The sequence below is a fragment of the Bubalus bubalis genome, chromosome 21 (genome assembly GCF_019923935.1).
Source record: "Bubalus bubalis isolate 160015118507 breed Murrah chromosome 21, NDDB_SH_1, whole genome shotgun sequence".
Taxonomy (NCBI): Eukaryota; Metazoa; Chordata; class Mammalia; order Artiodactyla; family Bovidae; genus Bubalus; species Bubalus bubalis.
In genome coordinates, this window is record NC_059177.1 from 26,077,073 (window position 1) to 26,098,732 (window position 21,660).

At 38.2% G+C, this 21,660-nt stretch overlaps 1 protein-coding gene across 2 annotated transcripts in view; it reads right to left on the bottom strand.

The window, feature by feature from the left end:
- The window catches only part of CHL1 (cell adhesion molecule L1 like), a 352,993-nt gene that overhangs the window by 163,759 nt on the left and 167,574 nt on the right, over positions 1-21,660 (bottom strand). For both annotated transcript variants that reach the window (XM_044934072.2, XM_006075573.4), the window contains exon 2: positions 21,342-21,415. The gene's annotated coding sequence lies outside the window, so the exon portion shown is untranslated. The remainder of the gene's footprint in view (positions 1-21,341; positions 21,416-21,660) is intronic.

Below are 21,660 nucleotides of genomic sequence, written 5' to 3' on the forward strand. Positions count from 1 at the left end.
CTGTAGTCTGTCTCACGTTAATTTAATTATTAGACCAACCAAAGAACCTAGAAGAGAAGGAGGGAGAAGTTTTGCACCCCATCAGAAAGCAACCCTCTATCCTAACGTTACTGGTGCCAAAGCCAGAGCTTAACATTTTTACAAATAAAGAGGTATTGTGCCAGCCTGCATATCAAGGAAAGGGACTAATTCTTCCGTAAGTTCCATCAACTCCAAGACATCCCAAAGAACACTACAATCTGAGTAAAAATAGTCTGCTGGTCATGAAGATAGAGCTTCATGGTCAGTGCCTACCCGGCTCCCCACCAGATTGCTGTTGTTGCCACAGCTGCTGGTAACATGTGCCAACTAAGCCAACTAATTTTTCAAAATGCAAGAAAGAAGGCTCTTTTTCCAGGCATTTATGTTTAACCAAGGATGCTGCACAACAAAATTGGCCATGGTTACTAACCTTATCACATTTTATAGACCTTTTCACAACTGCCACTGAGAAACTGATCTGCTCCGAGTGGATGAGGTGCAGAGACCCAGAACTGCCACCCCCTTTAAATACCTGCTGGTACCATTTATTTCTCTGCATGGAATGACTTATTCATTTTTATTTATTTTCCTTAGTAGGCTTGTTATTTTGACCAGGCACTAGAGATTTCAAGAACTTTGAATACTGAGGAGAAACCTCTTTTATTCCAGAAGATTCCTGGAATGTTTATCCAAATTTACCACCTCATTTTCCATTGCACTCCTACCTTATAGCAACCATCAAGTTTAAAAACCTTAACATTCCACCTCATTAAACCCTCTGCTTCATTGTGCATATTTAAAAGTCCCTGCCACTGTATTTCCCACACCTCTCTCACACAGATTTTAAAAGAATGTAGGGAAAATATATTACTGTATAGAAATTTGAGGAACATTCTGAGTAGGAGCTACCCTCTTCCTTCCTTCCATAATGTCATGCTTCTCGTGTGCTTGAGGATCACATCAATCAGATTTCATATTTCAACTCAGAAACTCAGTAGTTTTTGACTAAAAGAAATTCAGTGTGAACCTCAATTCCTTATCTATAAAATGAGGATACAGAAAAAGCCCTTTTCTTTAGGTTATGGAAAGCAGTAAGTGATATAAAAGTATCACAATAGTAAATTTACAAAGTATCTATATCTCATTTTAAAAATAGATGAAAGTCTGTATCTCACTTGTAGTCCTTTCCCAACGTCCAAGCCAAAGTTCTTTCAAAAATGCTTGGAATCATAAACCAGGAAGCAAGGACTGGAAAGAAATGTTTACTCAGAGTTGTAGATGTCTACTTCACTTAGCATTCTGGCCTTTTATGCAAATAATCTATTATGAAAAAAGAAAGAAGGTCTTTGTATAACACAATGACACATTTTCCCTACAAGCCCAAGACTATTTTATTAATCAGAATGCCCTTTGTTAAAAGAGCAAGGATCATTCATTCTGAGTTAGATAATGAGCAGTCCCCAAACCCCCAATTCAGAATATCTCAAAGACAGGAAGTGAATATTTGCCTCTGCAGGCTTCATGTATGGCACGCAGTAGGTCTACAACATACTTCCGTAGTATATATAAATGATACAGGTCAGGGACATTGTGAAAGTGTGACAGTCCTGAGTCATCAAAGGTGCAAACTCATCATTGATCTTTTATAGTGTTGTTTTCAAAACTACTTCTCCCTTTCTGCATGATCTGTTTACTCGAAAGCCTATGCCATTTTACTATTGATATTACCAAGTTCTCATTTCCATTGGAATACAAATAGGACCTCTACAAGTTCATTTTCAAAATGATTCCCTGGTGTAGAAAAGAGAGCAATAAAGATTGAGGTTATGAACAGTATCATTTACTGCTTGGACTTTTTTTAAGTGCATAAAGAAATAATTCACCTGTCCTATTCATGTGGCAATGAGTTTAGTTTCATTTAAATAGAGTACATAAAAAGAATCATTCAACTCATTTAACTGCTCATTGGTTATCCTTAGAGTGAGGTCTGAATGACAGCACCAGAGTGAAGCACCCGATAGAGAAAGAAACCAGAACAAAAAACTGCAGGGCATTTCTGTAAATCCATCTACGGTGAGAGTGCAGCCTATGGACACGATCCATCTTAGAAAAGCTGACCACTGGGCAGGGACATGCAGGAAAAGGTCATTCTTTTCAAATCAGTGTGAGCCCTTTGCACTACCACCATGCAACTCTGCACATGGATATAATCAAAGCAGCTTATGCAAGTGTATGCAGCTAAGGACAAAGCAAAAATTGGCATCCTTAAAATTACCCTTTCAACACCCACTAACCCAACACAGATGGGGTGAATGTTCTTTACGTCCCAAGGTCTGTAAAAATCTGAAAGTAAGATATAAAAGCAAATATATGTATAAATAAAAATAATGTAATTGTTGTCTTTAAGAAGCTGACTCAAAAAATCAATTATGTGAATAAATCTTAGCTAGAGGGAGCGATCTGGAGCAGTGACAAATGAAAGTGGAAACAAGGGACCTCTTACATCTTGTCTAGCACATTTCATCACTGGAAGCTTCTGGTAACAAATGCTCATCTCCTTTCTCTAACATTATTTCTTCTTAAAAGAAAACAAAAGAACGAACAAGAAATATGTCACAGAGGTACAATGAAGAAGTTGCTGAAATTCAGAACCATAGGATACATGACAAATTTTCAGTTAAATGTTCATTACGTCCGTTGCGTTCTTTTTTTTTCATTAACTACTCCAAGAGCTATAACCTCTTAATGCATCAATACCACCACCCTGGGGATGACACTAAATTAGCTCTTTCAGATGGCAAGGAGTTCATTTGATGAATCACTACAGGTCTCAGGGCACTAGAGTGGACAGAAGCGGGTCGATGGGGAGGCTCAATCCTGCTTCTGAGAAGCTTAGTTGCTTGGGCATCTGGATTCTACTTGCATGCAAAGCATTTAGCAGGGAAACTGACAGAAGAATCTGCTTTCCAAATTTCCCTCACTTTGCACCATGTTTTGGACTAAACATTATTCAGTCCTCGTATTTCAGGACCATTCTGAACTATGGGGAGGAATAGTCTTGAAATATCTAAATGAGATTATATAAAACTGTCACTAAGGATTGTCATTAAGGACTTTGGCCACCTGATGTGAAAAGCCTACTCAACTGGAAAAGACCCTGATGCTGGGGAAAAATGAAGGCAAAAGGAGAAAAGGGCAACCGAGGATGAGACAGATAGCATCAATGACTCAGCGGACTCCAGTCTGAGCAATCTCCGGGAGATGGTGAAGGACAGAGGAGCCTGCATGCTTTCTCCTCTCCCTTACCTCCCTCCCTCTCTTTCTCCTTTCTTCCTCCCCACCCCCCCGCCCCCACCTTTTTCTTTCTACCTTTTTTAAAGACCCAGCAGGTTAATCGGAGGTAAAAATTAAGTAAACATCATGCTAAATAGATAATATTTCGGTGAATCGCAGCATTGAGTAATTTTTGTATGCGATTTTGTTTCACTCTGCTTGTATTACGCAATTCCAGACCTTCTTTTTGTACAATGATCAAGGGTAAAAACAGGGGTTTTGTCCAGTCCAGAGCCTGGGAGGCAGAACTAAGTGACCAAACCACCATGGGATTTAACAGCTTAGCTCATCCTTGAGATGGTTCACATTTATTTCTGAAAAACAAATTCAGTACAATTTATTTAATAAGTAGAAAAGGAGGCAGACAGAATGGTTTCTCAAACTGTCAAAAACCAGGCTGATTTCCAACAAGCTGGTGGTTGCAAAGCTGCTGAGACTTCATGGAAATGTCTGGGAAAAATAATTTCATTTAAAAACCATTTTGGGTTTCCTAATCTTGTTTGTTTCTTACTGCTTTTCCCCCTTATTTTATTAGCAATGAAGTTTATAGGAAAATAAGAGTGTATCCTTCCATAGGAAGCTTTTAGGTAGCTCTTTTATTTCTACCATCCAATGCATTGATTTTTGAGGTCAGCATCTTGAACAAGTTTCACAAACTATACCCCAGTGGCAATGAGTTAAGTTTTAAAAATGATCTTCCCATCTGTCTGTCTGGTAAGTTATAGCAGCCTACAAGTTCCCATATATGTATAGATCTTTATTATCATAATAGCATGAGAATGTGATTTAGGAAGTAAGAGGGACTCCTCAAGCTATAGTGACATTGTAGTCAAAAAGGGATTCTTTTCTTTTTTTGGCAATTGGAGGATAATTGCTTCATAATATTGTGTTGGTTTCTGCCATACAGTAGCATGAATCAGCCATGAGTATATACATAGGCCCTCCCTCCTTCATCTCCCTCCCACTGCAATCCCATCCCATCCAATTAGGTCATCACAGAGCACCAGGCTGAGCTCACTGTTATATAGCAAAACAAGTTTTATTAAGCCCTTTTTACCTCTTTAAATGACAAGCATACTTTATAGCATATGTTATGGTTTGGGAGGTAGTGATCCCAAATTGGTCAGCAATATGCAAATGACTTAAAACATAAGATGGAAATGGTTGTTTCTAATGGCTTGGTACAGATTCATGTCTTTTAAGAATGTAAAAGAGAAGAACCATTTTCTGACATTCCAAAAATTCGCTTCTTGTATTTTAGTTTCAGTTTTTGGTGTACTGAACATTGTGTGCACTTATTCAAAAATAGTTCTGCTAAAATTTTAGAACACAGATTAATTATTAGAATCCTGTGCCCCACAGCCAGAAATTCTAATTCAGCAGGTCCAGAGTGGAGCCCAGGAATCTACATATGTAATTAATATCCCAAGAAGTTATTTTACTCATTTATTCAATTATTCATTAATTAAATCTTATTGTGACAGATATTATGCTGTGTGCTCAGTTCTGTGGATACACTGGTGAAAAACAAAGTCCCTGCTTTAATCCATTGGTTTAATGTATAAATAAAATGCTCAGAAGCAATAAGAGCCAGGAATAGAAATAAAATAGGGAAAAGCAATAGCAGGGAATGATGGATGAGACAGCAAAAGGGGATATTCAGGCAAAATCTCCCTGATAAGATATTGCTGATATAAGTGGTTCAAGGACCAAAGTTGGAGGAAAAACTCCCTTTAAACAGGCTAAGGATGGGGATATAGTATACATATAGTTATGTATACACACAACATTGTAAAGCAATTATGCTCTTATTATATATGTGTGTGTGTGTATGTGTGTGTGTGGCAGGTTGCCACTTCCTATTCCTATAATACACACACACACACACACATATATGTGCTTCCCTGGTGAAGGAAATGGCAAACCATTCCAGTATTCTTGCCTGGGAAATCCCAGAACAGAGGAGCCTGGCAGGCTATAGTTCATAGGGTTGCAAAGAGTTGGACAGCACTTATCAACTAAACCACTATATATATATATACATATACATATATATATACACACATATACATATATATATACATATACATATATATATACATATACATATATATATACATATACATATATATATATATATACACATACACACACACACACACACGCACATATAAGTGGCTCAGTGGTAAAGAATCTGTCTACAATGCAGGAGATGCAGGTTTGATCCCTGGGTTGGGAAGATCCCCTGGAGGAGGGCATGACAACTCACTCCAGTATTTCTGCCTAGATAATCCCATGAACAAATCCCATAGGGTTGCAAAGAGTTGGACATAATTGAAGTGACTGAGCATGTACGCATATATGTATATGTATGTGTGTGTGCATATATATGTATAATTTTAAAAACAGGCTAAGGAAAAATAAAACTTATGTCTTGCTTCTCAGCTTGCACATGATGTCAGGTATCTCATATGTCTTCAAATTTCTAATTTCTTTTGGTACTTAACAGTTTACTCTTACTTCCCTGCAATTCCTATGTCCTCCAGGCACATAACACAAATCACACATATTTTCATTACAAAGATGTTTAAAATGAAGACAGCGTGGCACAGTTATAGTCTTTTTCTTTAAAAAAACTGTTCAAGAATGATGTGATAAAACTGCCCAAAAGTTGGCAGTCCTAGAATATAGTAAAAAAAAAAAATGGATCTAGAATAAAGAATGTGATTGTCACACTTTACTTTCCCCCCTCAAGAGACACTTGGAAATTTTTATACAGATCTAGGTGCTTCAGTTTAAAATGGATTCATACCAACAGCTCATTCAGAAGTGAGCTCCCAAGATGGGAGGTGGGACAGATAGCATCCCATGGAAAGAAGAGTTGAAGGACCTGGGGATGTTTTCCTGTGAAAAAAGATGACTCAAGTGAGATATAAATCTTCTCTTCAAACATAAGAGAGTCATAGAAAAGGAATAAGACTTTGTTTTGAGGGGTCCAAAGAGCAGAGATGGAAGAAACAAAAGAAAATTCCTGGGAAAGATATTTGAGGCTTATACAAACGTAGCTCTGGGTTTGAAGTTACACAGACATGGGCCTGGAAGCCTCAGGAAGGAGCCCCCGTGTCAGAGGAGGTGAAGTAGGGGTCAATGACCACTTATGGCAATGGGAATGCAAATGCCTTCAAGCCCAAAGGAATGGTTGAATTAAAGGACAGCTGAGGTCCTGCTGACTAAGAGAATCTATGACGCATGACTCAGAATTCCATGACTCAAAACAGCAGGACTGACTGCCCCATGAAACAATAGCCCCTCTTACTCTTACAGGCCTCTCAAACCAGGAGGCATGTTGGTGCTGCCCCGACAGACAGCCACGTGGGAAGAACTGAGCATTTGAAGTTGATGCAGTTGGCCTTTAAAAGGACAGTGTGTCCTTCCAAGGCTTGCTCACTCTTTTGGGGGGTGCCCTTTCCCAGCCTCCATCATCTTCTCCCACGTGGTCCCACAGAAACATAAACACATCCCCAGAACATGCTGCCTCTGTCAGAACCACCCAGCCTGGTGTTCTCAAGAGTCCATCTTCCTCAAGGGGAGATACCAAATGAACAAAAAACAAATTCAAAGTTTTTCAAGTCATTCAAGTGATATGTTCATGATTTTTTTCATATGCATGCATTACTTGCACTTATTTTTAACTGACTTTTCAAATGAAAGTATTTTAAGATAATATGTTCTCTCACTACTATAAAATGGGAACTAAGTACCACATTCCATAAAAAAATAAATACATTGAAACCTCAACAATTAAGTTCTACACAGACATTTTAACCAGCTGAATCTTGGGTTATGAAGTCTGGTCTCTTTTTATGAGAAAGAGATAACAGAAAGTTAAAATTTATAAACTCATACAAGCACAAATCTAGGTGTTTTTTTTTTTTTTTTTTTACTTAATCTGAAGTACCGAAAGAGAATTAAAAACGAAAAATGTTTGATGTATATGTCTGCTATTTAATATTAAATTACCTATGATTATTTTATACTCCATCAGTGGTACTCACCCCATAATTAATTAAAACTAATGTCCCCATGTTAGAGGAGAAATGAAGCCTTAACCCCTAAAGCAGCCCAGGTAGACAAAACTTTAAGGAATACTGAATTAGAGAATGCCAGGCACCATGGAAAATTCATGGAAATATCTTTAATCACCTACATAGTAAGTCTCCCTTGAACTGTAGTTTCCATGTAAGGACAACCACAGACACAGGCAGGACTCAGTTCTTGCTTGTGATCCTTTTGCCTAGATTCCAGGTCTGGCAATACAAGGTTATCCAGTCCAAACTGTTGACTCATTCAGTAATCCCCAAAATAACTGGGCAACCACTGTATGCCAACTGCTCTGCTAGGCGCTGAGAATACAGCACTTGATGCATAGGATTCCTGCCCTCACCTCCAAATTTACATGGGAAATTTGTGGATGCAGGATAGCTACATCTCTGTCAGAGTTTATCCACCTCAGTGTGAATGACATTTGGGGCAGAATAATTCCTCTTTTATAGGAGGTTGTTCTGTGTGTTGCAGAATGTTTAGTGGCAGCCCCATTCTCTACCCCTGTCCCAAAGGTAACAACCAAAAATGTAAAAATGTTTCCAGATATTACTAGATGTCCCCTGAAGGACAAAATTACCCCTGGTTGAAAACCACTGCTCTAAGTCCTTCTTCCCTATACGCAAAGCATGAGTGCCTCCTTGAACAACTTCAGGGAACACCATTCATTTGTATTCTATGTGAATTTCTTCCTTAAAGCTGTGTAACAAATGTACATCCCTCAAAAGGATAAGCTCTGCTGCTTTACTGTGTAATGGGTGAAATTACATGCTCTGGTGATACACATTGGGCTTCCCTGGTAGCTCAGACGGTAAAGAATCTGCCTTCAAGGCAGGAGACCCGGGTTCAATGCCTGGGTTGGGAAGACTCCTGGAGAAAGGAATGGCTACCCACTCCAGTAGTCTTGACTGGAAAATCCTATGGACAGAGGAGCCATGAATTTAGAGATTTAATAAAAGACAAGGACATAGAATACTTATCAAATGGTATCAAAAAAATACCATTTTTTTCAAACTGCATTCATGAATATCACTTCTCTTTTCTCATTTCTTCTGTCTGTCATGCACACACATACACAAACTGAGGCATGGAACTCTTACTTTGTCTAACATATGATTAGTTCTAAGCAGAAGCCCAAAGAAAGTGAAGAAGCAAAAACATTAACTGATGAATGCTGTTGTAAATTCTAGGTAATTCAATGTCCTTTTGGAAACGAGAACAAAGATCCCAGAAAATTTTTTTAAAGCTGAGACTGTGACACCAGACAAAAGAAGAAATACCCTCACTTCCCAGATACCTTCCTGTTAGGTATTTTAACAGACCAGTGCTTCTCAACCCTGCTTGTCAATAAAATCATGAGTAGAAGTTGAAAAGAGCAACCACCACAACAAAAAAACAGCTATCTGAGCTTCACCTACAAAGTTAGAATAGCTGCCCAGAGAGCCTTCGATCTAGAGTGCCACAGGTAATTATTATGGGCACTAAAAGGTGCAAACTACTGTTCTAAGGTGTCAGGAAATACTGGGGGAAAACAAGACGAGAAAATAAAGCCTGCAGCATACATATGAATCACTTATCTCTGCATTTTCTACATTTGAGATTTCAGATACTAAGTTTCGCCCATCAAGGAATGACACTTGCCCAAAATAAACGAAAGCCTTTAGCATTTACACTTTTTTTTTTTACACTTTTATCCAGAGAGTGCACACACACGCACACATACCTGCCAGTTATCAGATACAAAGATGGCATAATGCCCATCTGTGCCTCTTCATGACCTAGAAGTTACTGAATTCTAGAGGTCATTTGAATGACCTCCCAATCGTAAATCAATGTGGTATAAACTAAAATCATTAAAAATGTCTAAGAAGGTTTTTATAATCACATAAAACTCTAGGAAATATCCCCCATTGCCTTTGAATCATAGCAACTGGAAGTCTAGTCTTTTTAGTGGATAAAGAAAGACATTTCTTAAACTACACACAATTGACTAAGTCACAAATAATAGCTCAAAACATCCTTTTCCCAGAAAATAACTGCTTTTGGGGACTATAATTACAGTAGGAAGCCAGTGAGAAGGGTAAGAATGAAAGGATCTATCTACAAATAGCATTCTGAAAGAAAACACAAATTCAAGTACAATTTCATAGGACAGAAATGGGCTCTACCAGGCAGAACAGCCAGAGACAGGGGGAGGAGAATGCTGGTGCAAAAGTATAAGGAAGGGTAGAAACAATGGAAAATATGAGTCTAGCTTCTTTCTATGACTTTCAAGGCCATGCACAGTCTGGAGCCCACAACCCTCTCAAGACTCTCTCCTCCCAGCTCCTTGTTTTCCAGCTGCAACAATCATTTTTAAGACCCTAGGAAAAAAAATCTAACTCTTTCTCTGCTCAGACTTAAGAGCTATACTTCTCCCAAGCCTGAAGGTTTAATCCAGCTCTACCTCCTCAGAGAGGCCTCTTCTCTACTGGGGAGGGATCTTCAGAAGTTACCATAGCAGGTTGGTTTCCCTGGAAAGCTCACTCTGGTCTATGAATGAGCTATCTGAGATCAATGCATGGGGAAGAGACAGGAAGGAAGCTGAAACATCCAAAGGGAAAAGCTGAGCTGGGATACAGCTTAAAGGGAATTCTCTGACTACCCTAAAGGAGTTCTGAAGTGGGCATGATCCCTGCTGCTGCTAAGTCGCTTCAGTCGTGTCCGACTCTGTGCGACCCCATAGACGGCAGCCCACCAGGCTCCCCCATCCCTGGGATTCTCCAGGCAAGAACACTGGAGTGGGTTGCCATTTCCTTCTCCAATGCATGAAAGGGAAAAGTGAAAGTGAAGTCGCTCAGTTGTGTCCGACTGTTCACGACCCCATGGTCTGCAGCCTACCAGGCTCCTCCGTCCATGGGATTTTCCAGGCAAGAGTACTGGAGTGGGGTGCCATTGCCTTATCCAGGGCATGATTCTTAGAGCTGTCCTAATTTGCACAAGCGTGCTGGGTCTTCATCCCTCTACATCAGATAGTCGATGTCCCCCTGGAAAGGAGACATGACCTTGCACAAAGGGGTACTCTCTTCATCTGAGGCAACTCTGACCCTGAGTACTGATTGTTGGAAGCACCCCAAACAACAGAAGGTACAGAACTGGAAACAAGTGAAAGTCACCCATTTGTGTCCGACTCTTTGTGACCCCACGGACAATACAGTCCAGAATAACAGACTCCAGGCCAGAATACTGGAGTGGGTAGCTTTTCCCTTCTCCAGGGGATTTTCCCAACCCAGGGATCGAACCAAGGTCTCCCACACTGCAGGCGGATTCTTTTCCAGCTGAGCCACAAGGGAAGCCCAAGAACACTGGAGTGGCTAGCCTATCCCTTCTCCAGGGGATCTTCCCAACCTAGGAATCAAACCAGGGTCTCCTGTATTGCAGGCAGATTCTTTACCAACTGAACTATCAGGGAAGCCCAACAGGAAGCTGGTTCTCAAAGGCTGATCTGGGTAGATTACAGAATCTACCACCATAACTTTATCTCACTGTTCCTCGACTTCCTCATTTGTAAAATGAAGATGACACTAACAATCTCAAAAGATGTCCAACATCTTCCATGATGACTAAGCTCAATGTTAAGTTCTCAGTAAGTGCTGAATATGCATCTTTACCAGCTCTATTCAGGGAAAAAATGTGGATGCACTTTTGATTAGAGAGCATTTTTTCAAAATTCCCTCCTTTCTCCCTTTATCCATTGACTCAACCAATATTACCCGAGTGTCTACTAGGTATTAGGGATTTTTCAATATCTGAGGAAAGAGGGTTGAATGTTCTTGTCCAAAAGGAATTTACTTTTTAGTAACACGTGCATGCTAAGTTGCTTCAGTTGTGTCCAACTCTTTGAGACCCCATGGACTATAGCCTGCCTGGCTCCTGTCCCTGGGATTTCCCAGGCAAAAATACTGGAGTGGGTTGCCATTTCCTCCTCCAGGGGATCTTCCCCACCCAGGATTGACTTTGGTCTCCTTCATTGGCAGGTGGGTCTTTACCACTAGCACCACCTGGTAAGATTTTTGGTAACAGGAAGAAGGAAAATAACCATGTAAATAAAAAGGTAATAGAACACTGTTAATAGTAATAAGAAATCTCAGATATGCAGATGATACTACTCTAATGGCAGAAAGCAAAGAGGAACTAAAGAGCCTCTTGATGAAGGTGGAAGAGGAGTACAAATGGCTTAAAGCTCAACATTAAAAAAAAAAGATCACGGCATCTGGTCCCATCACTTCATAACAAATAAAAGGGGAAAAAGTGGAAGCAGTGACAGATTTTTCTCTTCTTGGGCTCCAAAAATCACTGCAGACAGTGACTGCAGCCATGAAAATAGAAGATGCTTGCTTCTTGGAAGGAAAGCTATGACAAACCTAGACAGCATATGAAAAAGCAGAGACATCATTTAGCTGGCAAAAGTCTGTATAGTCAAAGCTATGGTCTTTCCAGTAGTCTTGTATGGCTATGAAAGTTGGACCATACAGAAGGCTGAGCACCGAAAAATTGATGCTTTTGAACTGTCGTGCTGGAGAAGACTCTTGAGAGTCCCTTGGACAGCAAGGAGATCAAACCAGTCAATCCTAAAGGAAATCAAGTGTGAATATTCATTTGAAGGACTGATGCTGAAGCTGGAACTCCAGTACTTTGGCAACCTGATGCAAACAGAGGAAAAGACCCTGATGTGGAAAAGACTGAAGGCAAAAGGAGAAGAGGGCAGCAGAGGATGAGATGGTTAGATAGTATCACCAACTCAATGGGCATGATCTTGGACAAGCTCCAGGAGTAAGTGAGGTACAGAGAGGCCTGCCGTGTGAACATGGGGTCACAATAGTCAGACACAACCAAGTGACTGAACGACAACAAAAGAGTAATAAACGTTAACTGAAGGATGACGAAACATGTTTAAGAAATTGTATTATTGGACTCATTAATGAGTCACATAATCCCAAATCAAACTAACTTAATTAAGGGAATTTATCAGCCTACAAACAAAAACATATAAAAAGCAGAGGGACAAGCAGCACCAGGAGCCTCTGAATTCTGAAACCCAAACACCATTAAGCCATCTTGCTTACACATACTTTTGTCTTGCTTGTTTGCAGGATTATTCTCTGATACTAGCTCTATTATTCCAGCTTGAGTACAATAAATCCCTAGTGAAGGATGCTGAATATCATCAAATTGGCACTACCTATCCCATCGTACTCCGAGAGTTGGTGATGGACAGGGAGGCCTGGCGTGCTGCGATTCATGGGGTCGCAAAGAGTCAGACACGACTGAGCGACTGATCTGATCTGATCTGATCTGATCCCATTGTATAAGACCATGGTGCTAAGGGAGGATGACTGGGTCATAATTCAATATGTACACAGTCTTGTAGTCAAAGCAATAAAAGTAATGTTGTTAATAATTATCAAGGCTTTGCCATGTATAAAATACAATGCATTTATATAATTGTATCTAATAAAAAATAAATTCTGTAAGTACTATTATCTCCTTTTACTAAAGAAAAAAAACTAAGGCTCAAAGAGATTAAGTTAACTTACAAAAGCATGCATTATTAGTAAGTACTGAAGGTCAAATTCAAACTCACTTCAATCAAATCTCCTAAGCACATGCTCATAACCACTAGATAATTAGGCCGTGCTAATGTTGGTTACTATATAGTTATATCATAATAAATGTAATTATTTCACTACCTTAATTAATCCATGCTGATCAGTCTTCCATCCAACATGAAGGCGTGATAATTGGACATTCACAAATGAAAAGCATAACCATACCAAGGCCAATAAAACGGGAAATAGCACAAGAAAAAAAATAGCAGAAGAAATCAACATGAAATATCATTTAATACTATAATCATTGAGGCCAATCAGACAATGATTGGCCAATTTAACCATATCTAATTCATGTTGGGGTTTGCATGCTTCTATTAAGTTGGGAGGAGTCTTTATTACATTGGAAAATCAGGGAGGAACTGTAAAATGTACACTAGTCTAGAAGTTAGGAGATATAAGATCTAATTCTTATTCAGTAAATATGCATTTGACTTTTTTTAAAGATTTTTTTGATGTGGACCATGCTAAAGTCTTTATTTAATTTGTTACAACACTGCTTCTGTTTTCTGTTTTGTTTTTGTTTTTTTGACTCTGAGGCATGTGGGATCTTAGCTCTTTGACCAGGAATGGAACTCACACCCCCTGTATTGGAAGGAGAATTCTTAACTACTGGACTGCCAGGAAAGTTCCTGCATTTGACTTTGAATGAGTCAACATCCCAGTTTTTTAACCCAGAATTTAGGGGCAATAGTCCCTGGCCTATTTACTATGTTTAATATGTATCCCTTAAAGGTTAAGAGGAAATATACATAAGCATTTAGCATATTTATCACCCAAAACATCTGAGTGAGTTTTTAAAATACCAAGTAGGAAAAAACTTATGCATTTTCTTATACCTGTAGCACTAGAAAAAAGGTTAAATGTTTGATATAATAAAGTTGAAAGTAAACTTTTTAAAGCTAAAACAAAAGTAATTTAAGTGAAACATAAACAGAATGAAGATGCTCCAATCAAACCAAATATTTCTGTATTAATACTTAAATACAAAGATATAAAATAAGTCATCCTCTAGATTTAGAAATGTTGTAGAATTTTGCTTAGACCAAAAGAATCTTATACGTATTCCTATGCATTTTATAAGAAATAAGAAAACAGTATTCTGGAGGTATTTCTAGATGTTACGGTGGTCGAAAATTTTGGCCTGAAGCCTCATTTTTTTATCATTTTATTTTACAGTCCTAGAATTTCCATTTCCAACTCAGCTTGATATTTTTAGTTGAAGAACTAAATTCATTTTAAACAGGACTGTAAAAATGTGACAATTACAAAGGGAATGATTTGAGAAACCAACTGTAATGGGAAATTAAATGTCCCACCAAAATACTTTAAAGGCTTTTTAGCAGAAGAAATATGTGCTATAAAATTTAATCTAAGATAATAGAAACTCCTAAAATGTGACTTAGAGACATAAGTTGCTAAAAGGTGAAACTGTGCTTCTTTTCAAAATTACTTCCCCAAAACAACACTTTCCCCAACCTGTCAGCATACAAACTTCCCATATCTGGCATGAAATTTCCAGCTTTAGATTTGCCCAAAAAGTCATGGAAAGTTGGAGCAAGAAGGAAGCTTGCAATCTTAATCCAACACTCCCATTTTATAGAAGTATGAAGTTGAAACTCAAAGTAATGAAATAATATGCCTAAAATCAAACTACAAATCAATGCTAGAACCCAAGATGAAGATGGTGGAGACGATGATGACGACAGCAAGCGCCCTCTGAGACAGTTCTGTAACGTAAAGATTATGATCAGAGGCCTGAGGTTCAGAGAGGCCGGCTAATTAGCCAAACCGATGCTCTTCATCAGTTTACTATCTACTGCACCACTCTCTGCCTGTGCATGTGTACCAAGTCGCTTCAGTCATGTTCAACTCTCTGCAACCCCATGGACTGCAGCCCACCAGCCTCGTCCTCCATGGAATTCTACAGGCAGGAATACTGGAGGGGGTTGGTTATCTGCCTTGTACCTGGACTCATTTCCCACCACCACTCCCCTTCCAAGAAAAATAAATCCATCGTGATAAAATTCTCTAATCAAATGGATCCTTCTTATTTCCCTCTTGCCCAGTTTATTTCCTATCTCTGATTAGGCCTCAGTTTCTCAGAGAGGTTTTCTCTGACCTCCCATAAGTCAAATCCTCATTTAACTCTTCTAACTAGCATTTATCAGAGGGGCAATTTCATAGTTGTTTGCATGATAATCAAATGAATATGTGTCTACCATAATGGAGATAAGATTTATGAGGGTAAAAACTGCCTGTTTGTTTTCTGGTGTATCTTCAGCCAAGTGTCTCCTAATAGCTAAACAAAAATAACTGTTGAATGAATTAATTTTTTAAAAAATGTTTGCTCCCTACAAATGAATGAAGAATACTATATTAGACAAATGTAAACTGATTTATAAGATTCATTTTCTTTTACAGTCATCTTACACATGGCACAAGTTTAAAATATTATAAAATATGTAAAATATGATGACAGGAGAGTATGATGTATAGAGATATCGTACACAGTTAAGGAACTTCCTATATTCACAATGTGGAATGAAATACCAAAATCACATAAGGGTTGATTGACTGGTTAACAAGAAATTAACAATTAGCATGGACTGAAATCTTTGACCAAACCCAAGGTCAGTACACAATAGTCACTCAAATATAAAATATAACATACCTGCTGTTTGTAGTTGTGAAGAAAACACTAAAATAGGCATGGAAGGATCACAAATATAAGAAAGCACTTCCTAGAGTCTGTCTGCAAGAAAGTTACTCAAGACAACGGTGCCAGCTACTCACTATCTCAAAAGCAGACCTCAATCATACTATTAAAGATATTCATTTTCACTTTTCTAACAGTGAATGCTGCCCTGAAGAAAAGGAGATTATACTGTTCAGGGTTCTTAGAGAGCTTCAATGCATTTCTCCTTTTCACTCCTTTTCTTGCTGTTTTTTGGGCAGGGAATGTTGTGGTTTCTATGCAGGCTCCAATCTTTGATCTCTGTGCATAAGGCTTCCTTCCACAGCAGGATCATTATGACAGGCTATATTAGCCTGTGATAAGAGGCTTTGATTTACTTCCTAATTCCCTGCTTCATCACCAGGCTCTCAGAAGTGCCTGCTCCATAGCCCTCCCCAGTTCAGATAGTGATAGCAACGATGTATTTCATTGGTTTGCTTCCTCTCCAAGGCCTGAAATATTTTCACACATCTGCAGTTCAATATAATCTGCTGTTTAGGGGAGATGCCTATGATTTGTGTCAATGTTATACATGGTATTTTCCCCCAACATGGATCGCCTTAGGGCAAAAATGGCATTTTGTTGAGAACACAATTTTCTCTATTCATTGGATTTTACCCTGAATCATTTGTTTGCTTGTTCTACTTATGTCCACAGACATTTTATTCATGCAGTATGTTGTGCTAAAAGCCTTTTTAAATGACAATAGAAGATCCACAATGTCTATTTATTAATTTAAAAGATTACCCATGTTTTGGTGGGTTTCAGTGTCTCTTTGTCTTTAATATTTTTATGGACATTTTGCTTTGGTCTTTTCTCTGAAAAGCAATAGAAACTTTTTTCCCCACTGAAAAGAGACTCTGTCTTCTGAAAGTGCAAAGACAGAAAAAATAAGTAAATGATTAGAAAATGGCTAAGAAGACTAAACCCAACCCTGTTAAAATCTTACAAGCCAGTGGACTGGCAGTAACAACAAAACCTGCAAAATGATCACAAATCTTGGCCTTAAAAGAAAATTCTTCACATGATGCTCATTCTACAATTTTTTTTTAATTTTGAGATGCCATTTCTCTAGTGACTTAGAATCTACCTGTAGCAACAACATATTTGTATATCTCAGTTTCCCTTTGGAGCCCTCACTGAGTTTTCATGCTTTAGAGATCACATTTATTTGTGTGTGTGATTTGAGTAAAAGCAACTTCAGTAAGACTCCCATTGAAACAAACATATTTTTGGCACCTCGATACCAAAATTATGTATGCAAACTGGAGACGATCCAAAAAACAGCCACAAGAATGATGAAGGGAATGGAGTGCTTGGCTAAGGAAGAAATGCGGGGCTTCTGAATGTCTCAAGAGTACCTAAACAACAATAAAGGAACAAAACAGCCCATAAATATTGAAAAGGCATAAACATCAAATACGGATAGGAATGATTAATTCTGGGACAAGAGCATAGAGCTAGTTTTGGTGTTTTTATATCATGGGAAGGAAAAAAGAAAAAGGATACTGCTTAGTATCATCCTTTTAAAATATGCAACGCTCATTCCTCATGCGAAATATTTTAGCGTCCAATGGAATCTTACCATCTCAGAATGCCTCCATTTTAAAAGATATTGAAAAATTAGCCCTTTATTCAAAATAGAGCAACTTCTTTCTCAGGATATCAGTTTTACTCAGTTTCAACTTCAAATCTTTTGAGGAGAGACTTTCATTTTGGGTAAGACTCATTCAACAATTCTTCACACTTTTATTTCAGAATGGTCCTGAAGTGAATTAGACATAGGCAATGCCAACAAGCCCCATGTCTCTTAGCCAGTTGGGGATGTTAGAGAAAGGAGAGTTAAGGGGACATGAGAATTCATCAGAAATCAAGTTTTAGTGAGACTAGAAACTACCAGCATGATTGCCTACATTAGAGGATGCAGAAAAGCAATCTCAGAATTTAAATTTAGCTCAGAAGGTGTCCAAGGAGTGAACTATCAGGAGAATCTTTCCCTCCTGCTGTTCTTCCTTTCCTTGTTCCCCATGCCCCATCTTTATAAAGCATCTAGTGTGTGCTACGTTCTATGCTCAGTGGTAACAAAGCAAATATATATCTGAACTGTACTCTGCCGTCAAAGACCTATTACTGAGACAAATATGTACACAAATTATTGAAACTGAGTGTAAGGCCTAAAACAGACTTAGAATAAGACAGATGCAGAATCAGCCAAACAAGTTGCATCTGTGCAGTGTATTCACCAGAGATCTCCAGAGAAACAGAACCAGTAGCATATATACAGGAATAAAGAGAGGTACTATTGGAATTATCTCACAAGATTAAGGAGAATGAGAAATCCCATGACCTGTTCTCTGCAAACTGAAGAACCAGCAATGCTGGTGGAATAATTCAGTATGATTTCAAAGGCCCCTGCTTCCCTGGTAGCTCAGAAGGTAAAGCATCTGCCTGCAATGTAGGAGACCCGGGTTCGATCCCTGGGTCAGGAAGATCCCCTGGAGAAGGAGATGGGAATCCACTCCAGTACTCTTGCCTGGAAAATTCCATGGATGGAGGAGCCTGAGGGGCTACAGTCCATGCGGTCACAAAGAGTCGGACACAATTGAGCGACTTCACTATTTTTCTTTTCAAAGGCCCAAGAACCAAGAATGCTGATGCCCGAGGGCAGAAGATGGGTGTCTTAGCTCGAACAGAGAACAAGTCCACCCTCCTCTGTCTTTGCTTCATTCACGCCCTCAGTGAACTGGACAATACCCACGCAAGTTGGGGAGGGCAGTCTTCTTTATTCAGTCTACTAACACAAACGCTTATCTCCTCTGGAGATACCCTCACAGACAAACCTAAAAATAATGTTTCATCAGCTCTCTGGGAATCCCTTAGCCTGGTCAAACTTACATTTAAAATTAACCACCACATGGAGTATATGCATCACACTGCACTGAGAATATTTCAGAAAGGAAAGATATAACTTGTCCTCCCCAGAGTACGGGAGTCAAGCCCTGACATAACTGAGCATGTGAAATGCTGAGAGTAGACATGGATTTCACTGGAACATAATCTATACCTTCATGACAGCCTCACAGACCAGCAAGGGAGGTTGGCTATAATCTTCTCTTAGGTAGTAACAGCATGATACTAAGACGCAAAGGAATATACTACTCTGTCTTACCTCCTCTCAGGACATGCAGCCTAGAGTCTGATTAAAAAAAAAAAAAAATTCACTCAAATCCATAAATCAGTAGGAGGAGCCGTGTATAGAGATAAGCACCAGCAACCAGTCTCAGCACATGACCCAATGTGACACATCATGTTATCAGAGTCCATATTTTACTGTGACCTTCCACAAAAATACAGACTCTATCATTCAACTACTTAATCCTTCTGTTAAGACATAAAGATAGCATCATCTCTGGATAAATTATACATAGGATTGGCAACGATTGAAACATATAAATAAAACTATGTTAATGGGCTATGCACAAACTCAAGCTCAATTTTTTTTTTTTTACACTTAAAACATGTGGACTGTGCTGTGAACAAGTTCAGACACATTTTAGTGTTGAATAATATAATGACAAGATTAGTATTCATATATTATAGTCTATCAGTGTCTTGGGGATTATTTCACCCCATATTTTTAATTCTTGGGAGATTGTGAGGGGCTCTCTAAATCAAAGATTCTCAAAAGAAAATTAACACTAAAGTATGTTTGCATATGTTTGTACATGTCTGTGTCTGTGTGTATACCCTTGGGGACTATGATTCCCTAAGCACTTCCTGGAAGCTGCATAGTTAAATTTCTCAAGCACTAAAACGGATGGACAGCAAGGGAACTTATTTTGTAGAATTAAATGATGATTTGATTGATCATCAAGAGGAACACAAGAAAACAAACATAACAATAAAATGAAGTTAAGAATGTATCTCATGAGTGAGCAGTTGTTTCGTAAGTTGCCATCCTTTTCCATGATGTCAAAAGACACAATTATTAATAAATCATCATGACACAACCACAGTTAAGGTTCCTCATGGCAGCATGCTAACATATTTTTTTTTAATTTAATACACTAGACATTGTATTTCCTCCTTTAATTTCTGAAAAGATTTACCTAGGTTTCTTAGGATCTAGAAATTCATTAGGATAAAATCATAAATGTGTTTTAACATAATAAATGTACTCCTAATAACCATTCATCATCAAAGGATTTGATTATTCATCAGATTTCAAGAAGAGTTTTCTCTAGGAATATATCTCAAATACTTTTTAATCTTCTAATAAACCAGTAGTTCACTGGAGTTAGAAAGACTGCACAGAGTTCCAAAGATCTACTACAGTAGAGGGGTAAAATCACTCACCTGAATGAGACAGAGGGCACAGGCTATTCAAAACACACACACAGTTTCCTCATAGATCTCTTCTTGGAATAGCCCTACATTCATTTAGAAGGCCCCTCCTGGTTACCAGGAAGTAAGTAAGGAGCAATGACTCAAAAACTCAAGGAGTCCCTCTCTTTCCACACTGTCTTCCTTATAGTTACTAAGGTCCCCATATACAATCAGTATGTAGAAAGATTTTGCATGCACCCAAAAATAATTCTACAGGAGTGCATATTTTCTTGGTTACAAAATGTGCTCTTGAAAAAGTAAAAAGAGTAGTATTCTTTATTGAAAAAAATACTTTTTTTTCCTCATACAACAAACTAGTGAATACAACAACAATAAAAAAGGAGCAGATTCACAGATACAGAGAACAAACTAGTGGTTACCAGTGGGGAGAAAATAGGGGCAGAGGCAATAAGGGAACACAGGATTAAGATGAACAAATTATTAGGTATAAAATAAGCTAAAAGGATATATTATAAAACATGGGGAATATAGTAAGTACTTCATAATAACTATAAATGTAGTATAACCTGTATAACCTTTAAAAAGTGGGAATCACCATAATTACAATAATATATTATATTATTGTATAATATATTATTTATATAATACTATATATCAACTATAAACTATACTTCAATAAAAATGCTATTTTTTTCTCAAATCACTTTGTCTTAAAAACTTATAATGATAGTAAGGGTTAAAATTAACTGAATAATATATGGACTCAACACAGTGCTAATACGCATTACCAAAATAATCTGATTTAACCCACACCTACAGGAAATTACAACTATTATTCTAATTTTATGAACCAGGATATAGAAGTTTAAAAGAGGTAAGTAACTTCCCCATAACCAGATCTATGTGTATCTGGCCCTTAAAAGGAGACTTTTTCTTACTCTTCCAAACCCTTTGAAATTTGTTACAATTCAGCCTGGTATTGCACAAAGAGTTTGAACAAGCTCCAAAGGAGGACTCAGGTCAGATTCCACACTGATCCGAATCCAAGGGACAGTTACTAAAGCTGAAAGCCCTTCAGATCATGAAGGGGTAAGCTCTGTGTGACCGATGCTTTGAAAATGCATAAGGCACCTGATTAAAGACAATATTCTTACCAGTAAATTAAGTTCCCTTCAGTTCCACTATGATGTCTGTGGTATTAACACAGGATCATTGTAGTTTACAGCACCTAGAGATAGATTAGAAAGTTGTAATTTTAGAGATAATCCTCATCTAAGAAACCATTTTTAAGTACTTTTTTACCTTTTCCATTTTAAGAAGGTGATTTATTTTTTCTTCCTCACTAACCCTTGAAAAAATTCCCAGATACCTAAACAACAGCATTGCTCTGTTGCTGAGGATAAAATACAGCCTCCAGATTTCTATCTATGAATAAATGAAACAGAGATGGAAAAAACAGCCACCAAATTACTC